The sequence below is a fragment of the Globicephala melas genome, chromosome 1 (assembly GCF_963455315.2).
Source record: "Globicephala melas chromosome 1, mGloMel1.2, whole genome shotgun sequence".
Lineage (NCBI taxonomy): Eukaryota > Metazoa > Chordata > Mammalia > Artiodactyla > Delphinidae > Globicephala > Globicephala melas.
In genome coordinates this window covers 64,155,692-64,177,415 of record NC_083314.1, presented here as the reverse complement: position 1 = coordinate 64,177,415, position 21,724 = coordinate 64,155,692, and positions in this window count along the sequence as shown.

The window sequence follows — 21,724 nt, the reverse complement described above, 5'->3', positions numbered from 1 at the left end:
CTAACCCGTACGCTGACACTAACCCGCGCCCTCACACGTACGCTCCCCCTAGAGCGTTGTCGTACCCTCACCTGGACCCTAAACCGTCCCCGTCCCCTAACCCTAACCCTAGCCCGAACCCTAACCCTAACCCTTCCCCGAAGCCTGACCCTCAGCCGTCCCCTAATCCTAACCCGTACGCTGACACTAACCCGCGCCCTCACACGTACGCTCCCCCTAGAGCGTTGTCGTACCCTCACCTGGACCCTAAACCGTCCCCGTCCCCTAACCCTAACCCTAGCCCGAACCCTAACCCTAACCCTTCCCCGAAGCCTGACCCTCAGACGTCCCCTAATCCTAACCCGTACGCTGACACTAACCCGCGCCCTCACACGTACGCTCCCCCTAGAGCGTTGTCGTATCCTCACCTGGACCCTAAACCGTCCCCGTCCCCTAACCCTAACCCTAGCCCGAACCCTAACCCTAACCCTTCCCCGAAGCCTGACCCTCAGCCGTCCCCTAATCCTAACCCGTACGCTGACACTAACCGCGCCCTCACACGTACGCTCCCCCTAGAGCGTTGTCGTACCCTCACCTGGACCCTAAACCGTCCCCGTCCCCTAACCCTAACCCTAGCCCGAACCCTAACCCTAACCCTTCCCCGAAGCCTGACCCTCACCCGTCCCCTAATCCTAACCCGTACGCTGACACTAACCCCCGCCCTCACACGTACGCTCCCCCTAGAGCGTTGTCGTACCCTCACCTGGACCCTAAACCGTCCCCGTCCCCTAACCCTAACCCTAGCCCGAACCCTAACCCTAACCCTTCCCCGAAGCCTGACCCTCAGCCGTCCCCTAATCCTAACCCGTACGCTGACACTAACCCGCGCCCTCACACGTACGCCACCCCTAGAGCGTTGTCGTACCCTCACCTGGACCCTAAACCGTCCCCGTCCCCTAACCCTAACCCTAGCCCGAACCCTAACCCTAACCCTTCCCCGAAGCCTGACCCTCAGCCGTCCCCTAATCCTAACCCGTACGCTGAAACTAACCCGCGCCCTCACACGTACGCTCCCCCTAGAGCGTTGTCGTACCCTCACCTGGACCCTAAACCGTCCCCGTCCCCTAACCCTAACCCTAGCCCGAACCCTAACCCTAACCCTTCCCCGAAGCCTGACCCTCAGCCGTCCCCTAATCCTAACCCGTACGCTGACACTAACCCGCGCCCTCACACGTACGCTCCCCCTAGAGCGTTGTCGTACCCTTACCTGGACCCTAAACCGTGTCCGTCCCCTAACCATAACCCTAGCCCGAACCCTAAACCTAACCCTTCCCCGAAGCCTGACCCTCAGCCGTCCCCTAATCCTAACCCGTACGCTGACACTAACCCGCGCCCTCACACGTACGCTCCCCCTAGAGCGTTGTCGTACCCTCACCTGGACCCTAAACCGTCCCCGTCCCCTAACCCTAACCCTTTCCCGAAGCCTGACCCTCAGCCGTCCCCTAATCCTAACCCGTATGCTGACACTAACCCGCGCCCTCACACGTACGCTCCCCCTAGAGCTTTGTCGTACCCTCACCTGGACCCTAAACCGTCCCCGTCCCCTAACCCTAACCCTAGCCCGAACCCTAACCCTAACCCTTCCCCGAAGCCTGACCCTCAGCCGTCCCCTAATCCTAACCCGTACGCTGACACTAACCCGCGCCCTCACACGTACGCTCCCCCTAGAGCGTTGTCGTACCCTCACCTGGACCCTAAACCGTTCCCGTCCCATAACCCTAACCCTAGCCCGAACCCTAACCCTAACCCTTCCCCGAAGCCTGACCCTCACCCGTCCCCTAATCCTAACCCGTACGCTGACACTAACCCGCGCCCTCACACTTACGCTCCCCCTAGAGCGTTGTCGTACCCTCACCTGGACCCTAAACCGTCCCCGTCCCCTAACCCTAACCCTAGCCCGAACCCTAACCCTAACCCTTCCCCGAAGCCTGACCCTCACCCGTCCCCTAATCCTAACCCGTACGCTGACACTAACCCACGCCCTCACACGTACGCTCCCCCTAGAGCGTTGTCGTACCCTCACCTGGACCCTAAACCGTCCCCGTCCCCTAACCGTAACCCTAGCCCGAACCCTAACCCTAACCCTTCCCCGAAGCCTGACCCTCAGCCGTCCCCTAATCCTAACCCGTACGCTGACACTAACCCGCGCCCTCACACGTACGCTCCCCCTAGAGCGTTGTCGTACCCTCACCTGGACCCTAAACCGTCCCCGTCCCCTAACCCTAACCCTAGCCCGAACCCTAACCCTAACACTTCCCCGAAGCCTGACCCTCAGCCGTCCCCTAATCCTAACCCGTACGCTGACACTAACCCGCGCCCTCACACGTACGCTCCCCCTAGAGCGTTGTCGTACCCTCACCTGGACCCTAAACTGTCCCCGTCCCCTAACCCTAACCCTAGCCCGAACCCTAACCCTAACCCTTCACCGAAGCCTGACCCTCCCCCGTCCCCTAATCCTAACCCGTACGCTGACACTAACCCGCGCCCTCACACGTACGCTCCCCCTAGAGCGTTGTCGTACCCTCACCTGGACCCTAAACCGTCCCCGTCCCCTAACCCTAACCCTAGCCCGAACCCTAACTCTAACCCTTCCCCGAAGCCTGACCCTCAGCCGTCCCCTAATCCTAACCCGTACGCTGACACTAACCCGCGCCCTCACACGTACGCTCCCCCTAGAGCGTTGTCGTACCCTCACCTGGACCCTAAACCGTCCCCGTCCCCTAACCCTAACCCTAGCCCGAACCCTAACCCTAACCCTTCCCCGAAGCCTGACCCTCACCCGTCCCCTAATCCTAACCCGTACGCTGACACTAACCCGCGCCCTCACACGTACGCTCCCCCTAGAGCGTTGTCGTACCCTCACCTGGACCCTAAACCGTCCCCGTCCCCTAACCCTAACCCTAGCCCGAACCCTAACCCTAACCCTTCCCCGAAGCCTGACCCTCAGCCGTCCCCTAATCCTAACCCGTATGCTGACACTAACCCGCGCCCTCACACGTACGCTCCCCCTAGAGCGTTGTCGTACCCTCACCTGGACGCTAAACCGTCCCGGTCCCCTAACCCTAACCCTAGCCCGAACCCTAACCCTAACCCTTCCCCGAAGCCTGACCCTCAGCCGTCCCCTAATCCTAACCCGTACGCTGACACTAACCCGCGCCCTCACACGGACGCTCCCCCTAGAGCGTTGTCGTACCCTCACCTGGACCCTGAACCGTCCCCGTCCCCTAACCCTAACCCTAGCCCGAACCCTAACCCTAACCCTTCCCCGAAGCCTGACCCTCAGCCGTCCCCTAATCCTAACCCGTACGCTGACACTAACCCGCGCCCTCACACGTACGCTCCCCCTAGAGCGTTGTCGTACCCTCACCTGGACCCTAAACCGTCCCCGTCCCCTAACCCTAACCCTAGCCCGAACCCTAACCCTAACCCTTCCCCGAAGCCTGACCCTCAGCCGTCCCCTAATCCTAACCCGTACGCTGACACTAACCCGTGCCCTCACACGTACGCTCCCCCTAGAGCGTTGTCGTACCCTCACCTAGACCCTAAACCGTCCCCGTCCCCTAACCCTAAACCTAGCCTGAACCCTAACCCTAACCCTTCCCCGAAGCCTGACCCTCAGCCGTCCCCTAATCCTAACCCGTACGCTGACACTAACCCGCGCCCTCACACGTACGCTCCCCCTAGAGCGTTGTCGTACCCTCACCTGGACCCTAAACCGTCCCCGTCCCCTAACCCTAACCCTAGCCCGAACCCTAACCCTAACCCTTCCCCGAAGCCTGACCCTCAGCCGTCCCCTAATCCTAACCCGTACGCTGACACTAACCCGCGCCCTCACACGTACGCTCCCCCTAGAGCGTTGTCGTACCCTCACCTGGACCCTAAACCGTCCCCGTCCCCTAACCCTAACCCTAGCCCGAACCCTAACCCTAACCCTTCCCCGAAGCCTGACCCTCACCCGTCCCCTAATCCTAACCCGTACGCTGACACTAACCCCCGCCCTCACACGTACGCTCCCCCTAGAGCGTTGTCGTACCCTCACCTGGACCCTAAACCGTCCCCGTCCCCTAACCCTAACCCTAGCCCGAACCCTAACCCTAACCCTTCCCCGAAGCCTGACCCTCAGCCGTCCCCTAATCCTAACCCGTACGCTGACACTAACCCGCGCCCTCACAGGTACGCCACCCCTAGAGCGTTGTCGTACCCTCACCTGGACCCTAAACCGTCCCCGTCCCCTAACCCTAACCCTAGCCCGAACCCTAACCCTAACCCTTCCCCGAAGCCTGACCCTCAGCCGTCCCCTAATCCTAACCCGTACGCTGACACTAACCCGCGCCCTCACACGTACGCTCCCCCTAGAGCGTTGTCGTACCCTCACCTGGACCCTAAACCGTCCCCGTCCCCTAACCCTAAACCTAGCCCGAACCCTAACCCTAACCCTTCCCCGAAGCCTGACCCTCAGCCGTCCCCTAATCCTAACCCGTACGCTGACACTAACCCGCGCCCTCACACGTACGCTCCCCCTAGAGCGTTGTCGTACCCTCACCTGGACCCTAAACCGTGTCCGTCCCCTAACCATAACCCTAGCCCGAACCCTAAACCTAACCCTTCCCCGAAGCCTGACCCTCAGCCGTCCCCTAATCCTAACCCGTACGCTGACACTAACCCGCGCCCTCACACGTACGCTCCCCCTAGAGCGTTGTCGTACCCTCACCTGGACCCTAAACCGTCCCCGTCCCCTAACCCTAACCCTTTCCCGAAGCCTGACCCTCAGCCGTCCCCTAATCCTAACCCGTACGCTGACACTAACCCGCGCCCTCACACGTACGCTCCCCCTAGAGCTTTGTCGTACCCTCACCTGGACCCTAAACCGTCCCCGTCCCCTAACCCTAACCCTAGCCCGAACCCTAACCCTAACCCTTCCCCGAAGCCTGACCCTCAGCCGTCCCCTAATCCTAACCCGTACGCTGACACTAACCCGCGCCCTCACACGTACGCTCCCCCTAGAGCGTTGTCGTACCCTCACCTGGACCCTAAACCGTTCCCGTCCCATAACCCTAACCCTAGCCCGAACCCTAACCCTAACCCTTCCCCGAAGCCTGACCCTCACCCGTCCCCTAATCCTAACCCGTACGCTGACACTAACCCGCGCCCTCACACGTACGCTCCCCCTAGAGCGTTGTCGTACCCTCACCTGGACCCTAAACCGTCCCCGTCCCCTAACCCTAACCCTAGCCCGAACCCTAACCCTAACCCTTCCCCGAAGCCTGACCCTCACCCGTCCCCTAATCCTAACCCGTACGCTGACACTAACCCACGCCCTCACACGTACGCTCCCCCTAGAGCGTTGTCGTACCCTCACCTGGACCCTAAACCGTCCCCGTCCCCTAACCGTAACCCTAGCCCGAACCCTAACCCTAACCCTTCCCCGAAGCCTGACCCTCAGCCGTCCCCTAATCCTAACCCGTACGCTGACACTAACCCGCGCCCTCACACGTACGCTCCCCCTAGAGCGTTGTCGTACCCTCACCTGGACCCTAAACCGTCCCCGTCCCCTAACCCTAACCCTAGCCCGAACCCTAACCCTAACACTTCCCCGAAGCCTGACCCTCAGCCGTCCCCTAATCCTAACCCGTACGCTGACACTAACCCGCGCCCTCACACGTACGCTCCCCCTAGAGCGTTGTCGTACCCTCACCTGGACCCTAAACTGTCCCCGTCCCCTAACCCTAACCCTAGCCCGAACCCTAACTCTAACCCTTCCCCGAAGCCTGACCCTCAGCCGTCCCCTAATCCTAACCCGTACGCTGACACTAACCCGCGCCCTCACACGTACGCTCCCCCTAGAGCGTTGTCGTACCCTCACCTGGACCCTAAACCGTCCCCGTCCCCTAACCCTAACCCTAGCCCGAACCCTAACCCTAACCCTTCCCCGAAGCCTGACCCTCACCCGTCCCCTAATCCTAACCCGTACGCTGACACTAACCCGCGCCCTCACACGTACGCTCCCCCTAGAGCGTTGTCGTACCCTCACCTGGACCCTAAACCGTCCCCGTCCCCTAACCCTAACCCTAGCCCGAACCCTAACCCTAACCCTTCCCCGAAGCCTGACCCTCAGCCGTCCCCTAATCCTAACCCGTATGCTGACACTAACCCGCGCCCTCACACGTACGCTCCCCCTAGAGCGTTGTCGTACCCTCACCTGGACGCTAAACCGTCCCGGTCCCCTAACCCTAACCCTAGCCCGAACCCTAACCCTAACCCTTCCCCGAAGCCTGACCCTCAGCCGTCCCCTAATCCTAACCCGTACGCTGACACTAACCCGCGCCCTCACACGGACGCTCCCCCTAGAGCGTTGTCGTACCCTCACCTGGACCCTGAACCGTCCCCGTCCCCTAACCCTAACCCTAGCCCGAACCCTAACCCTAACCCTTCCCCGAAGCCTGACCCTCAGCCGTCCCCTAATCCTAACCCGTACGCTGACACTAACCCGCGCCCTCACACGTACGCTCCCCCTAGAGCGTTGTCGTACCCTCACCTGGACCCTAAACCGTCCCCGTCCCCTAACCGTAACCCTAGCCCGAACCCTAACCCTAACCCTTCCCCGAAGCCTGACCCTCAGCCGTCCCCTAATCCTAACCCGTACGCTGACACTAACCCGCGCCCTCACACGTACGCTCCCCCTAGAGCGTTGTCGTACCCTCACCTGGACCCTAAACCGTCCCCGTCCCCTAACCCTAACCCTAGCCCGAACCCTAACCCTAACACTTCCCCGAAGCCTGACCCTCAGCCGTCCCCTAATCCTAACCCGTACGCTGACACTAACCCGCGCCCTCACACGTACGCTCCCCCTAGAGCGTTGTCGTACCCTCACCTGGACCCTAAACTGTCCCCGTCCCCTAACCCTAACCCTAGCCCGAACCCTAACTCTAACCCTTCCCCGAAGCCTGACCCTCAGCCGTCCCCTAATCCTAACCCGTACGCTGACACTAACCCGCGCCCTCACACGTACGCTCCCCCTAGAGCGTTGTCGTACCCTCACCTGGACCCTAAACCGTCCCCGTCCCCTAACCCTAACCCTAGCCCGAACCCTAACCCTAACCCTTCCCCGAAGCCTGACCCTCACCCGTCCCCTAATCCTAACCCGTACGCTGACACTAACCCGCGCCCTCACACGTACGCTCCCCCTAGAGCGTTGTCGTACCCTCACCTGGACCCTAAACCGTCCCCGTCCCCTAACCCTAACCCTAGCCCGAACCCTAACCCTAACCCTTCCCCGAAGCCTGACCCTCAGCCGTCCCCTAATCCTAACCCGTATGCTGACACTAACCCGCGCCCTCACACGTACGCTCCCCCTAGAGCGTTGTCGTACCCTCACCTGGACGCTAAACCGTCCCGGTCCCCTAACCCTAACCCTAGCCCGAACCCTAACCCTAACCCTTCCCCGAAGCCTGACCCTCAGCCGTCCCCTAATCCTAACCCGTACGCTGACACTAACCCGCGCCCTCACACGGACGCTCCCCCTAGAGCGTTGTCGTACCCTCACCTGGACCCTGAACCGTCCCCGTCCCCTAACCCTAACCCTAGCCCGAACCCTAACCCTAACCCTTCCCCGAAGCCTGACCCTCAGCCGTCCCCTAATCCTAACCCGTACGCTGACACTAACCCGCGCCCTCACACGTACGCTCCCCCTAGAGCGTTGTCGTACCCTCACCTGGACCCTAAACCGTCCCCGTCCCCTAACCCTAACCCTAGCCCGAACCCTAACCCTAACCCTTCCCCGAAGCCTGACCCTCAGCCGTCCCCTAATCCTAACCCGTACGCTGACACTAACCCGCGCCCTCACACGTACGCTCCCCCTAGAGCGTTGTCGTACCCTCACCTGGACCCTAAACCGTCCCCGTCCCCTAACCCTAACCCTAGCCCGAACCCTAACCCTAACCCTTCCCCGAAGCCTGAACCTCAGCCGTCCCCTAATCCTAACCCGTACGCTGACACTAACCCGCGCCCTCACACGTACGCTCCCCCTAGAGCGTTGTCGTACCCTCACCTGGACCCTAAACCGTCCCCGTCCCCTAACCCTAACCCTAGCCCCAACCCTAACCCTAACCCTTCCCCGAAGCCTGACCCTCAGCCGTCCCCTAATCCTAACCCGTACGCTGACACTAACCCGCGCCCTCACACGTACGCTCCCCCTAGAGCGTTGTCGTAACCTCACCTGGACCCTAAACCGTCCCCGTCCCCTAACCCTAACCCTAGCCCGAACCCTAACCCTAACACTTCCCCGAAGCCTGACCCTCAGCCGTCCCCTAATCCTAACCCGTACGCTGACACTAACCCGCGCCCTCACACGTACGCTCCCCCTAGAGCGTTGTCGTACCCTCACCTGGACCCTAAACCGTCCCCGTCCCCTAACCCTAACCCTAGCCCGAACCCTAACCCTAACCCTTCCCCGAAGCCTGACCCTCACCCGTCCCCTAATCCTAACCCGTACGCTGACACTAACGCGCGCCCTCACACGTACGCTCCCCCTAGAGCGTTGTCGTACCCTCACCTGGACCCTAAACCGTCCCCGTCCCCTAACCCTAACCCTAGCCCGAACCCTAACCCTAACCCTTCCCCGAAGCCTGACCCTCAGCCGTCCCCTAATCCTAACCCGTACGCTGACACTAACCCGCGCCCTCACACGTACGCTCCCCCTAGAGCGTTGTCGTACCCTCACCTGGACCCTAAACCGTCCCCGTCCCCTAACCCTAACCCTAGCCCGAACCCTAACCCTAACCCTTCCCCGAAGCCTGACCCTCAGCCGTCCCCTAATCCTAACCCGTACGCTGACACTAACCCGCGCCCTCACACGTACGCTCCCCCTAGAGCGTTGTCGTACCCTCACCTGGACCCTAAACCGTGTCCGTCCCCTAACCATAACCCTAGCCCGAACCCTAAACCTACCCCTTCCCCGAAGCCTGACCCTCAGCCGTCCCCTAATCCTAACCCGTACGCTGACACTAACTCGCGCCCTCACACGTACGCTCCCCCTAGAGCGTTGTCGTACCCTCACCTGGACCCTAAACCGTCCCCGTCCCCTAACCCTAACCCTAGCCCGAACCCTAACCCTAACCCTTCCCCGAAGCCTGACCCTCAGCCGTCCCCTAATCCTAACCCGTACGCTGACACTAACCCGCGCCCTCACACGTACGCTCCCCCTAGAGCGTTGTCGTACCCTCACCTGGACGCTAAACCGTCCCCGTCCCCTAACCCTAACCCTAGCCCGAACCCTAACCCTAACCCTTCCCCAAAGCCTGAACCTCAGCCGTCCCCTAATCCTAACCCGTACGCTGACACTAACCCGCGCCCTCACACGTACTCTCCCCCTAGAGCGTTGTCGTACCCTCACCTGGACCGTAAACCGTCCCCGTCCCCTAACCCTAACCCTAGCCCGAACCCTAACCCTAACCCTTCCCCGAAGCCTGACCCTCAGACGTCCCCTAATCCTAACCCGTACGCTGACACTAACCCGCGCCCTCACACGTACGCTCCCCCTAGAGCGTTGTCGTACCCTCACCTGGACCCTGAACCGTCCCCGTCCCCTAACCCTAGCCCGAACCCTAACCCTAACCCTTCCCCGAAGCCTGACCCTCACCCGTCCCCTAATCCTAACCCGTACGCTGACACTAACCCGCGCCCTCACACGTACGCTCCCCCTAGAGCGTTGTCGTACCCTCACCTGGACCCTGAACCGTCCCCGTCCCCTAACCCTAACCCTAGCCCGAACCCTAACCCTAACCCTTCCCCGAAGCCTGACCCTCACCCGTCCCCTAATCCTAACCCGTACGCTGACACTAACCCGCGCCCTCACACGTACGCTCCCCCTAGAGCGTTGTCGTACCCTCACCTGGACCCTGAACCGTCCCCGTCCCCTAACCCTAACCCTAGCCCGAACCCTAACCCTAACCCTTCCCCGAAGCCTGACCCTCAGCCGTCCCCTAATCCTAACCCGTACGCTGACACTAACCCGCGCCCTCACACGTACGCTCCCCCTAGAGCGTTGTCGTACCCTCACCTGGACCCTGAACCGTCCCCGTCCCCTAACCCTAACCCTAGCCCGAACCCTAACCCTAACCCTTCCCCGAAGCCTGACCCTCACCCGTCCCCTAATCCTAACCCGTACGCTGACACTAACCCGCGCCCTCACACGTACGCTCCCCCTAGAGCGTTGTCGTACCCTCACCTGGACCCTAAACCGTCCCCGTCCCCTAACCCTAACCCTAGCCCGAACCCTAACCCTAACCCTTCCCCGAAGCCTGACCCTCAGCCGTCCCCTAATCCTAACCCGTACGCTGACACTAACCCGCGCCCTCACACGTACGCTCCCCCTAGAGCGTTGTCGTACCCTCACCTGGACCCTAAACCGTCCCCGTCCCCTAACCCTAACCCTAGCCCGAACCCTAACCCTAACCCTTCCCCGAAGCCTGACCCTCAGCCGTCCCCTAATCCTAACCCGTACGCTGACACTAACCCGCGCCCTCACACGTACGCTCCCCCTAGAGCGTTGTCGTACCCTCACCTGGACCCTAAACCGTCCCCGTCCCCTAACCCTAACCCTAGCCCGAACCCTAACCCTAACCCTTCCCCGAAGCCTGACCCTCACCCGTCCCCTAATCCTAACCCGTACGCTGACACTAACCCGCGCCCTCACACGTACGCTCCCCCTAGAGCGTTGTCGTACCCTCACCTGGACCCTGAACCGTCCCCGTCCCCTAACCCTAGCCCGAACCCTAACCCTAACCCTTCCCCGAAGCCTGACCCTCACCCGTCCCCTAATCCTAACCCGTACGCTGACACTAACCCGCGCCCTCACACGTACGCTCCGCTAGAGCGTTGTCGTACCCTCACCTGGACCCTAAACCGTCCCCGTCCCCTAACCCTAACCCTAGCCCGAACCCTAACCCTAACCCTTCCCCGAAGCCTGACCCTCAGCCGTCCCCTAATCCTAACCCATACGCTGACACTAATCCGCGCCCTCACACGTACGCTCCCCCTAGAGCGTTGTCGTACCCTCACCTGGACCCTAAACCGTCCCCGTCCCCTAACCCTAACCCTAGCCCGAACCCTAACCCTAACCCTTCCCCGAAGCCTGACCCTCAGCCGTCCCCTAATCCTAACCCGTACGCTGACACTAACCCGCGTCCTCACACGTACGCTCCCCCTAGAGCGTTGTCGTACCCTCACCTTGACCCTAAACCGTCCCCGTCCCCTAACCCTAACCCTAGCCCGAACCCTAACCCTTCCCCGAAGCCTGACCCTCACCCGTCCCCTAATCCTAACCCGTACGCTGACACTAACCCGCGCCCTCACACGTACGCTCCCCCTAGAGCGTTGTCGTACCCTCACCTGGACGCTAAACCGTCCCCGTCCCCTAACCCTAACCCTAGCCCGAACCCTAAACCTAACCCTTCCCCGAAGCCTGACCCTCAGCCGTCCCCTAATCCTAACCCGTACGCTGACACTAACCCGCGCCCTCACACGTACGCTCCCCCTAGAGCGTTGTCGTACCCTCACCTGGACCCTAAACCGTCCCCGTCCCCTAACCCTAACCCTAGCCCGAACCCTAACCCTAACCCTTCCCCGAAGCCTGACCCTCAGACGTCCCCTAATCCTAACCCGTACGCTGACACTAACCCGCGCCCTCACACGTACGCTCCCCCTAGAGCGTTGTCGTACCCTCACCTGGACCCTAAACCGTCCCCGTCCCCTAACCCTAACCCTAGCCCGAACCCTAACCCTAACCCTTCCCCGAAGCCTGACCCTCAGCCGTCCCCTAATCCTAACCCGTACGCTGACACTAACCCGCGCCCTCACACGTACGCTCCCCCTAGAGCGTTGTCGTACCCTCACCTGGACCCTAAACCGTCCCCGTCCCCTAACCCTAACCCTAGCCCGGACCCTAACCCTAACCCTTCCCCGAAGCCTGACCCTCAGCCGTCCCCTAATCCTAACCCGTACGCTGACACTAACCCACGCCCTCACACGTACGCTCCCCCTATAGTGTTGTCGTACCCTCACCTGGACCCTAAACCGTCCCCGTCCCCTAACCCTAACCCTAGCCCGAACCCTAACCCTAACCCTTCCCCGAAGGCTGACCCTCACCCGTCCCCTAATCCTAACCCGTACGCTGACACTAACCCGCGCCCTCACACGTACGCTCCCCCTAGAGCGTTGTCGTACCCTCACCTGGACCCTAAACCGTCCCCGTCCCGTAACCCTAACCCTAGCCCGAACCCTAACCCTAACCCTTCCCCGAAGCCTGACCCTCACCCGTCCCCTAATCCTAACCCGTACGCTGACACTAACCCGCGCCCTCACACGTACGCTCCCCCTAGAGCGTTGTCGTACCCTCACCTGGACGCTAAACCGTCCCCGTCCCCTAACCCTAACCCTAGCCCGAACCCTAACCCTAACCCTTCCCCGAAGCCTGACCCTCAGCCGTCCCCTAATCCTAACCCGTACGCTGACACTAACCCGCGCCCTCACACGGACGCTCCCCCTAGAGCGTTGTCGTACCCTCACCTGGACCCTGAACCGTCCCCGTCCCCTAACCCTAACCCTAGCCCGAACCCTAACCCTAACCCTTCCCCGAAGCCTGACCCTCACCCGTCCCCTAATCCTAACCCGTACGCTGACACTAACCCGCGCCCTCACACGTACGCTCCCCCTAGAGCGTTGTCGTACCCTCACCTGGACCCTAAACCGTCCCCGTCCCGTAACCCTAACCCTAGCCCGAACCCTAACCCTAAACCTTCCCCGAAGCCTGACCCTCACCCGTCCCCTAATCCTAACCCGTACGCTGACACTAACCCGCGCCCTCACACGTACGCTCCCCCTAGAGCGTTGTCGTACCCTCACCTGGACGCTAAACCGTCCCCGTCCCCTAACCCTAACCCTAGCCCGAACCCTAACCCTAACCCTTCCCCGAAGCCTGACCCTCAGCCGTCCCCTAATCCTAACCCGTATGCTGACACTAACCCGCGCCCTCACACGTACGCTCCCCCTAGAGCGTTGTCGTACCCTCACCTGGACCCTAAACCGTGTCCGTCCCCTAACCCTAACCCTAGCCCGAACCCTAAACCTAACCCTACCCCGAAGCCTGACCCTCAGCCGTCCCCTAATCCTAACCCGTACGCTGACACTAACCCGCGCCCTCACACGTACGCTCCCCCTAGAGCGTTGTCGTACCCTCACCTGGACCCTAAACCGTCCCCGTCCCCTAACCCTAACACTAGCCCGAACCCTAACCCTAACACTTCCCCGAAGCCTGACCCTCAGCCGTCCCCTAATCCTAACCCGTACGCTGACACTAACCCGCGCCCTCACACGTACGCTCCCCCTAGAGCGTTGTCGTACCCTCACCTGGACCCTAAACCGTCCCCGTCCCCTAACCCTAACCCTAGCCCGAACCCTAACCCTAACCCTTCCCCGAAGCCTGACCCTCACCCGTCCCCTAATCCTAACCCGTACGCTGACACTAACGCGCGCCCTCACACGTACGCTCCCCCTAGAGCGTTGTCGTACCCTCACCTGGACCCTAAACCGTCCCCGTCCCCTAACCCTAACCCTAGCCCGAACCCTAACCCTAACCCTTCCCCGAAGCCTGACCCTCAGCCGTCCCCTAATCCTAACCCGTACGCTGACACTAACCCGCGCCCTCACACGTACGCTCCCCCTAGAGCGTTGTCGTACCCTCACCTGGACCCTAAACCGTCCCCGTCCCCTAACCCTAACCCTAGCCCGAACCCTAACCCTAACCCTTCCCCGAAGCCTGACCCTCAGCCGTCCCCTAATCCTAACCCGTACGCTGACACTAACCCGCGCCCTCACACGTACGCTCCCCCTAGAGCGTTGTCGTACCCTCACCTGGACCCTAAACCGTCCCCGTCCCCTAAGCATAACCCTAGCCCGAACCCTAAACCTACCCCTTCCCCGAAGCCTGACCCTCAGCCGTCCCCTAATCCTAACCCGTACGCTGACACTAACCCGCGCCCTCACACGTACGCTCCCCCTAGAGCGTTGTCGTACCCTCACCTGGACCCTAAACCGTCCCCGTCCCCTAACCCTAACCCTAGCCCGAACCCTAACCCTAACCCTTCCCCGAAGCCTGACCCTCAGCCGTCCCCTAATCCTAACCCGTACGCTGACACTAACCCGCGCCCTCACACGTACGCTCCCCCTAGAGCGTTGTCGTACCCTCACCTGGACGCTAAACCGTCCCCGTCCCCTAACCCTAACCCTAGCCCGAACCCTAACCCTAACCCTTTCCCGAAGCCTGAACCTCAGCCGTCCCCTAATCCTAACCCGTACGCTGACACTAACCCGCGCCCTCACACGTACGCTCCCCCTAGAGCGTTGTCGTACCCTCACCTGGACCCTAAACCGTCCCCGTCCCCTAACCCTAACCCTAGCCCGAACCCTAACCCTAACCCTTCCCCGAAGCCTGACCCTCAGACGTCCCCTAATCCTAACCCGTACGCTGACACTAACCCGCGCCCTCACACGTACGCTCCCCCTAGAGCGTTGTCGTACCCTCACCTGGACCCTAAACCGTCCCCGTCCCCTAACCCTAGCCCAAACCCTAACCCTAACACTTCCCCGAAGCCTGACCCTCAGCCGTCCCCTAATCCTAACCCGTACGCTGACACTAACCCGCGCCCTCACACGTACGCTCCCCCTAGAGCGTTGTCGTACCCTCACCTGGACCCTAAACCGTCCCCGTCCCCTAACCCTAACCCTAGCCCGAACCCTAACCCTAACACTTCCCCGAAGCCTGACCCTCAGCCGTCCCCTAATCCTAACCCGTACACTGACACTAACCCGCGCCCTCACACGTACGCTCCCCCTAGAGCGTTGTCGTACCCTCACCTGGACCCTAAACCGTCCCCGTCCCCTAACCCTAACCCTAGCCCGAACCCTAACCCTAACCCTTCCCCGAAGCCTGACCCTCAGCCGTCCCCTAATCCTAACCCGTACGCTGACACTAACCCGCGCCCTCACACGTACACTCCCCCTAGAGCGTTGTCGTACCGTCACCTGAACCCTAAACCGTCCCCGTCCCCTAACCCTAACCCTAGCCCGAACCCTAACCCTAACCCTTCCCCGAAGCCTGACCCTCACCCGTCCCCTAATCCTAACCCGTACGCTGACACTAACGCGCGCCCTCACACGTACGCTCCCCCTAGAGCGTTGTCGTACCCTCACCTGGACCCTAAACCGTCCCCGTCCCCTAACCCTAACCCTAGCCCGAACCCTAACCCTAACCCTTCCCCGAAGCCTGACCCTCAGCCGTCCCCTAATCCTAACCCGTACGCTGACACTAACCCGCGCCCTCACACGTACGCTCCCCCTAGAGCGTTGTCGTACCCTCACCTGGACCCTAAACCGTCCCCGTCCCCTAACCCTAACCCTAGCCCGAACCCTAACCCTAACCCTTCCCCGAAGCCTGACCCTCAGCCGTCCCCTAATCCTAACCCGTACGCTGACACTAACCCGCGCCCTCACACGTACGCTCCCCCTAGAGCGTTGTCGTACCCTCACCTGGACCCTAAACCGTGTCCGTCCCCTAACCATAACCCTAGCCCGAACCCTAAACCTACCCCTTCCCCGAAGCCTGACCCTCAGCCGTCCCCTAATCCTAACCCGTACGCTGACACTAACTCGCGCCCTCACACGTACGCTCCCCCTAGAGCGTTGTCGTACCCTCACCTGGACCCTAAACCGTCCCCGTCCCCTAACCCTAACCCTAGCCCGAACCCTAACCCTAACCCTTCCCCGAAGCCTGACCCTCAGCCGTCCCCTAATCCTAACCCGTACGCTGACACTAACCCGCGCCCTCACACGTACGCTCCCCCTAGAGCGTTGTCGTACCCTCACCTGGACGCTAAACCGTCCCCGTCCCCTAACCCTAACCCTAGCCCGAACCCTAACCCTAACCCTTCCCCAAAGCCTGAACCTCAGCCGTCCCCTAATCCTAACCCGTACGCTGACACTAACCCGCGCCCTCACACGTACTCTCCCCCTAGAGCGTTGTCGTACCCTCACCTGGACCGTAAACCGTCCCCGTCCCCTAACCCTAACCCTAGCCCGAACCCTAACCCTAACCCTTCCCCGAAGCCTGACCCTCAGACGTCCCCTAATCCTAACCCGTACGCTGACACTAACCCGCGCCCTCACACGTACGCTCCCCCTAGAGCGTTGTCGTACCCTCACCTGGACCCTGAACCGTCCCCGTCCCCTAACCCTAGCCCGAACCCTAACCCTAACCCTTCCCCGAAGCCTGACCCTCACCCGTCCCCTAATCCTAACCCGTACGCTGACACTAACCCGCGCCCTCACACGTACGCTCCCCCTAGAGCGTTGTCGTACCCTCACCTGGACCCTGAACCGTCCCCGTCCCCTAACCCTAACCCTAGCCCGAACCCTAACCCTAACCCTTCCCCGAAGCCTGACCCTCAGCCGTCCCCTAATCCTAACCCGTACGCTGACACTAACCCGCGCCCTCACACGTACGCTCCCCCTAGAGCGTTGTCGTACCCTCACCTGGACCCTGAACCGTCCCCGTCCCCTAACCCTAACCCTAGCCCGAACCCTAACCCTAACCCTTCCCCGAAGCCTGACCCTCACCCGTCCCCTAATCCTAACCAGTACGCTGACACTAACCCGCGCCCTCACACGTACGCTCCCCCTAGAGCGTTGTCGTACCCTCACCTGGACCCTGAACCGTCCCCGTCCCCTAACCCTAACCCTAGCCCGAACCCTAACCCTAAACCTTCCCCGAAGCCTGACCCTCACCCGTCCCCTAATCCTAACCCGTACGCTGACACTAACCCGCGCCCTCACACGTACGCTCCCCCTAGAGCGTTGTCGTACCCTCACCTGGACCCTAAACCGTCCCCGTCCCCTAACCCTAACCCTAGCCCGAACCCTAACCCTAACCCTTCCCCGAAGCCTGACCCTCAGCCGTCCCCTAATCCTAACCCGTACGCTGACACTAACCCGCGCCCTCACACGTACGCTCCCCCTAGAGCGTTGTCGTACCCTCACCTGGACCCTAAACCGTCCCCGTCCCCTAACCCTAACCCTAGCCCGAACCCTAACCCTAACCCTTCCCCGAAGCCTGACCCTCAGACGTCCCCTAATCCTAACCCGTACGCTGACACTAACCCGCGCCCTCACACGTACGCTCCCCCTAGAGCGTTGTCGTACCCTCACCTGGACCCTAAACCGTCCCCGTCCCCTAACCCTAACCCTAGCCCGAACCCTAACCCTAACCCTTCCCCGAAGCCTGACCCTCAGCCGTCCCCTAATCCTAACCCGTACGCTGACACTAACCGCGCCCTCACACGTACGCTCCCCCTAGAGCGTTGTCGTACCCTCACCTGGACCCTAAACCGTCCCCGTCCCCTAACCCTAACCCTAGCCCGAACCCTAACCCTAACCCTTCCCCGAAGCCTGACCCTCAGCCGTCCCCTAATCCTAACCCGTACGCTGACACTAACCCGCGCCCTCACACGTACGCTCCCCCTAGAGCGTTGTCGTACCCTCACCTGGACCCTAAACCGTCCCCGTCCCCTAACCCTAACCCTAGCCCGAAACCTAACCCTAACCCTTCCCCGAAGCCTGACCCTCACCCGTCCCCTAATCCTAACCCGTACGCTGACACTAACCCGCGCCCTCACACGTACGCTCCCCCTAGAGCGTTGTCGTACCCTCACCTGGACCCTGAACCGTCCCCGTCTCCTAACCCTAACCCTAGCCCGAACCATAACCCTAACCCTTCCCCGAAGCCTGACCCTCAGCCGTCCCCTAATCCTAACCCGTACGCTGACACTAACGCACGCCCTCACACGTACGCTCCCCCTAGAGCGTTGTCGTACCCTCACCTGGACCCTAAACCGTCCCCGTCCCCTAACCCTAACCCTAGCCCGAACCCTAACCCTAACCCTTCCCCGAAGCCTGACCCTCACCCGTCCCCTAATCCTAACCCGTACGCTGACACTAACCCGCGCCCTCACACGTACGCTCCCCCTAGAGCGTTGTCGTACCCTCACCTGGACCCTGAACCGTCCCCGTCCCCTAACCCTAGCCCGAACCCTAACCCTAACCCTTCCCCGAAGCCTGACCCTCACCCGTCCCCTAATCCTAACCCGTACGCTGACACTAACCCGCGCCCTCACACGTACGCTCCGCTAGAGCGTTGTCGTACCCTCACCTGGACCCTAAACCGTCCCCGTCCCCTAACCCTAACCCTAGCCCGAACCCTAACCCTAACCCTTCCCCGAAGCCTGACCCTCAGCCGTCCCCTAATCCTAACCCATACGCTGACACTAATCCGCGCCCTCACACGTACGCTCCCCCTAGAGCGTTGTCGTACCCTCACCTGGACCCTAAACCGTCCCCGTCCCCTAACCCTAACCCTAGCCCGAACCCTAACCCTAACCCTTCCCCGAAGCCTGACCCTCAGCCGTCCCCTAATCCTAACCCGTACGCTGACACTAACCCGCGTCCTCACACGTACGCTCCCCCTAGAGCGTTGTCGTACCCTCACCTTGACCCTAAACCGTCCCCGTCCCCTAACCCTAACCCTAGCCCGAACCCTAACCCTTCCCCGAAGCCTGACCCTCACCCGTCCCCTAATCCTAACCCGTACGCTGACACTAACCCGCGCCCTCACACGTACGCTCCCCCTAGAGCGTTGTCGTACCCTCACCTGGACGCTAAACCGTCCCCGTCCCCTAACCCTAACCCTAGCCCGAACCCTAAACCTAACCCTTCCCCGAAGCCTGACCCTCAGCCGTCCCCTAATCCTAACCCGTACGCTGACACTAACCCGCGCCCTCACACGTACGCTCCCCCTAGAGCGTTGTCGTACCCTCACCTGGACCCTAAACCGTCCCCGTCCCCTAACCCTAACCCTAGCCCGAACCCTAACCCTAACCCTTCCCCGAAGCCTGACCCTCAGACGTCCCCTAATCCTAACCCGTACGCTGACACTAACCCGCGCCCTCACACGTACGCTCCCCCTAGAGCGTTGTCGTACCCTCACCTGGACCCTAAACCGTCCCCGTCCCCTAACCCTAACCCTAGCCCGAACCCTAACCCTAACCCTTCCCCGAAGCCTGACCCTCAGCCGTCCCCTAATCCTAACCCGTACGCTGACACTAACCCGCGCCCTCACACGTACGCTCCCCCTAGAGCGTTGTCGTACCCTCACCTGGACCCTAAACCGTCCCCGTCCCCTAACCCTAACCCTAGCCCGGACCCTAACCCTAACCCTTCCCCGAAGCCTGACCCTCAGCCGTCCCCTAATCCTAACCCGTACGCTGACACTAACCCACGCCCTCACACGTACGCTCCCCCTATAGTGTTGTCGTACCCTCACCTGGACCCTAAACCGTCCCCGTCCGCTAACCCTAACCCTAGCCCGAACCCTAACCCTAACCCTTCCCCGAAGGCTGACCCTCACCCGTCCCCTAATCCTAACCCGTACGCTGACACTAACCCGCGCCCTCACACGTACGCTCCCCCTAGAGCGTTGTCGTACCCTCACCTGGACCCTAAACCGTCCCCGTCCCGTAACCCTAACCCTAGCCCGAACCCTAACCCTAACCCTTCCCCGAAGCCTGACCCTCACCCGTCCCCTAATCCTAACCCGTACGCTGACACTAACCCGCGCCCTCACACGTACGCTCCCCCTAGAGCGTTGTCGTACCCTCACCTGGACGCTAAACCGTCCCCGTCCCCTAACCCTAACCCTAGCCCGAACCCTAACCCTAACCCTTCCCCGAAGCCTGACCCTCAGCCGTCCCCTAATCCTAACCCGTACGCTGACACTAACCCGCGCCCTCACACGGACGCTCCCCCTAGAGCGTTGTCGTACCCTCACCTGGACCCTGAACCGTCCCCGTCCCCTAACCCTAACCCTAGCCCGAACCCTAACCCTAACCCTTCCCCGAAGCCTGACCCTCACCCGTCCCCTAATCCTAACCCGTACGCTGACACTAACCCGCGCCCTCACACGTACGCTCCCCCTAGAGCGTTGTCGTACCCTCACCTGGACCCTAAACCGTCCCCGTCCCGTAACCCTAACCCTAGCCCGAACCCTAACCCTAACACTTCCCCGAAGCCTGACCCTCACCCGTCCCCTAATCCTAACCCGTACGCTGACACTAACCCGCGCCCTCACACGTACGCTCCCCCTAGAGCGTTGTCGTACCCTCACCTGGACGCTAAACCGTCCCCGTCCCCTAACCCTAACCCTAGCCCGAACCCTAACCCTAACCCTTCCCCGAAGCCTGACCCTCAGCCGTCCCCTAATCCTAACCCGTATGCTGACACTAACCCGCGCCCTCACACGTACGCTCCCCCTAGAGCGTTGTCGTACCCTCACCTGGACCCTAAACCGTGTCCGTCCCCTAACCCTAACCCTAGCCCGAACCCTAAACCTAACCCTACCCCGAAGCCTGACCCTCAGCCGTCCCCTAATCCTAACCCGTACGCTGACACTAACCCGCGCCCTCACACGTACGCTCCCCCTAGAGCGTTGTCGTACCCTCACCTGGACCCTAAACCGTCCCCGTCCCCTAACCCTAACCCTAGCCCGAACCCTAACCCTAACCCTTCCCCGAAGCCTGACCCTCACCCGTCCCCTAATCCTAACCCGTACGCTGACACTAACCCGCGCCCTCACATGTACGCTCCCCCTAGAGCGTTGTCGTACCCTCACCTGTACCCTAAACCGTCCCCGTCCCCTAACCCTAACCCTAGCCCGAACCCTAACCCTAACCCTTCCCCGAAGCCTGACCCTCAGCCGTCCCCTAATCCTAACCCGTACGCTGACACTAACCCGTGCCCTCACACGTACGCTCCCCCTAGAGCGTTGTCGTACCCTCACCGAGACCCTAAACCGTCCCCGTCCCCTAACCCTAATCCTAGCCTGAACCCTAACCCTAACCCTTCCCCGAAGCCTGACCCTCAGCCGTCCCCTAATCCTAACCCGTACGCTGACACTAACCCGCGCCCTCACACGTACGCTCCCCCTAGAGCGTTGTCGTACCCTCACCTGGACCCTAAACCGTCCCCGTCCCGTAACCCTAACCCTAGCCCGAACCCTAACCCTAACCCTTCCCCGAAGCCTGACCCTCACCCGTCCCCTAATCCTAACCCGTACGCTGACACTAACCCGCGCCCTCACACGTACGCTCCCCCTAGAGCGTTGTCGTACCCTCACCTGGACCCTAAACCGTCCCCGTCCCCTAACCCTAACACTAGCCCGAACCCTAACCCTAACCCTTCCCCGAAGCCTGGCCCTCAGCCGTCCCCTAATCCTAACCTGTACGCTGACACTAACCCGCGCCCTCACACGTACGCTCCCCCTAGAGCGTTGTCGTACCCTCACCTGGACCCTGAACCGTCCCCGTCCCCTAACCCTAACCCTAGCCCGAACCCTAACCCTAACCCTTCCCCGAAGCCTGACCCTCACCCGTCCCCTAATCCTAACCCGTACGCTGACACTAACCCACGCCCTCACACGTACGCTCCCCCTAGAGCGTTGTCGTACCCTCACCTGGACCCTAAACCGTCCCCGTCCCCTAACTCTAACCCTAGCCCGAACCCTAACCCTAACCCTTCCCCGAAGCCT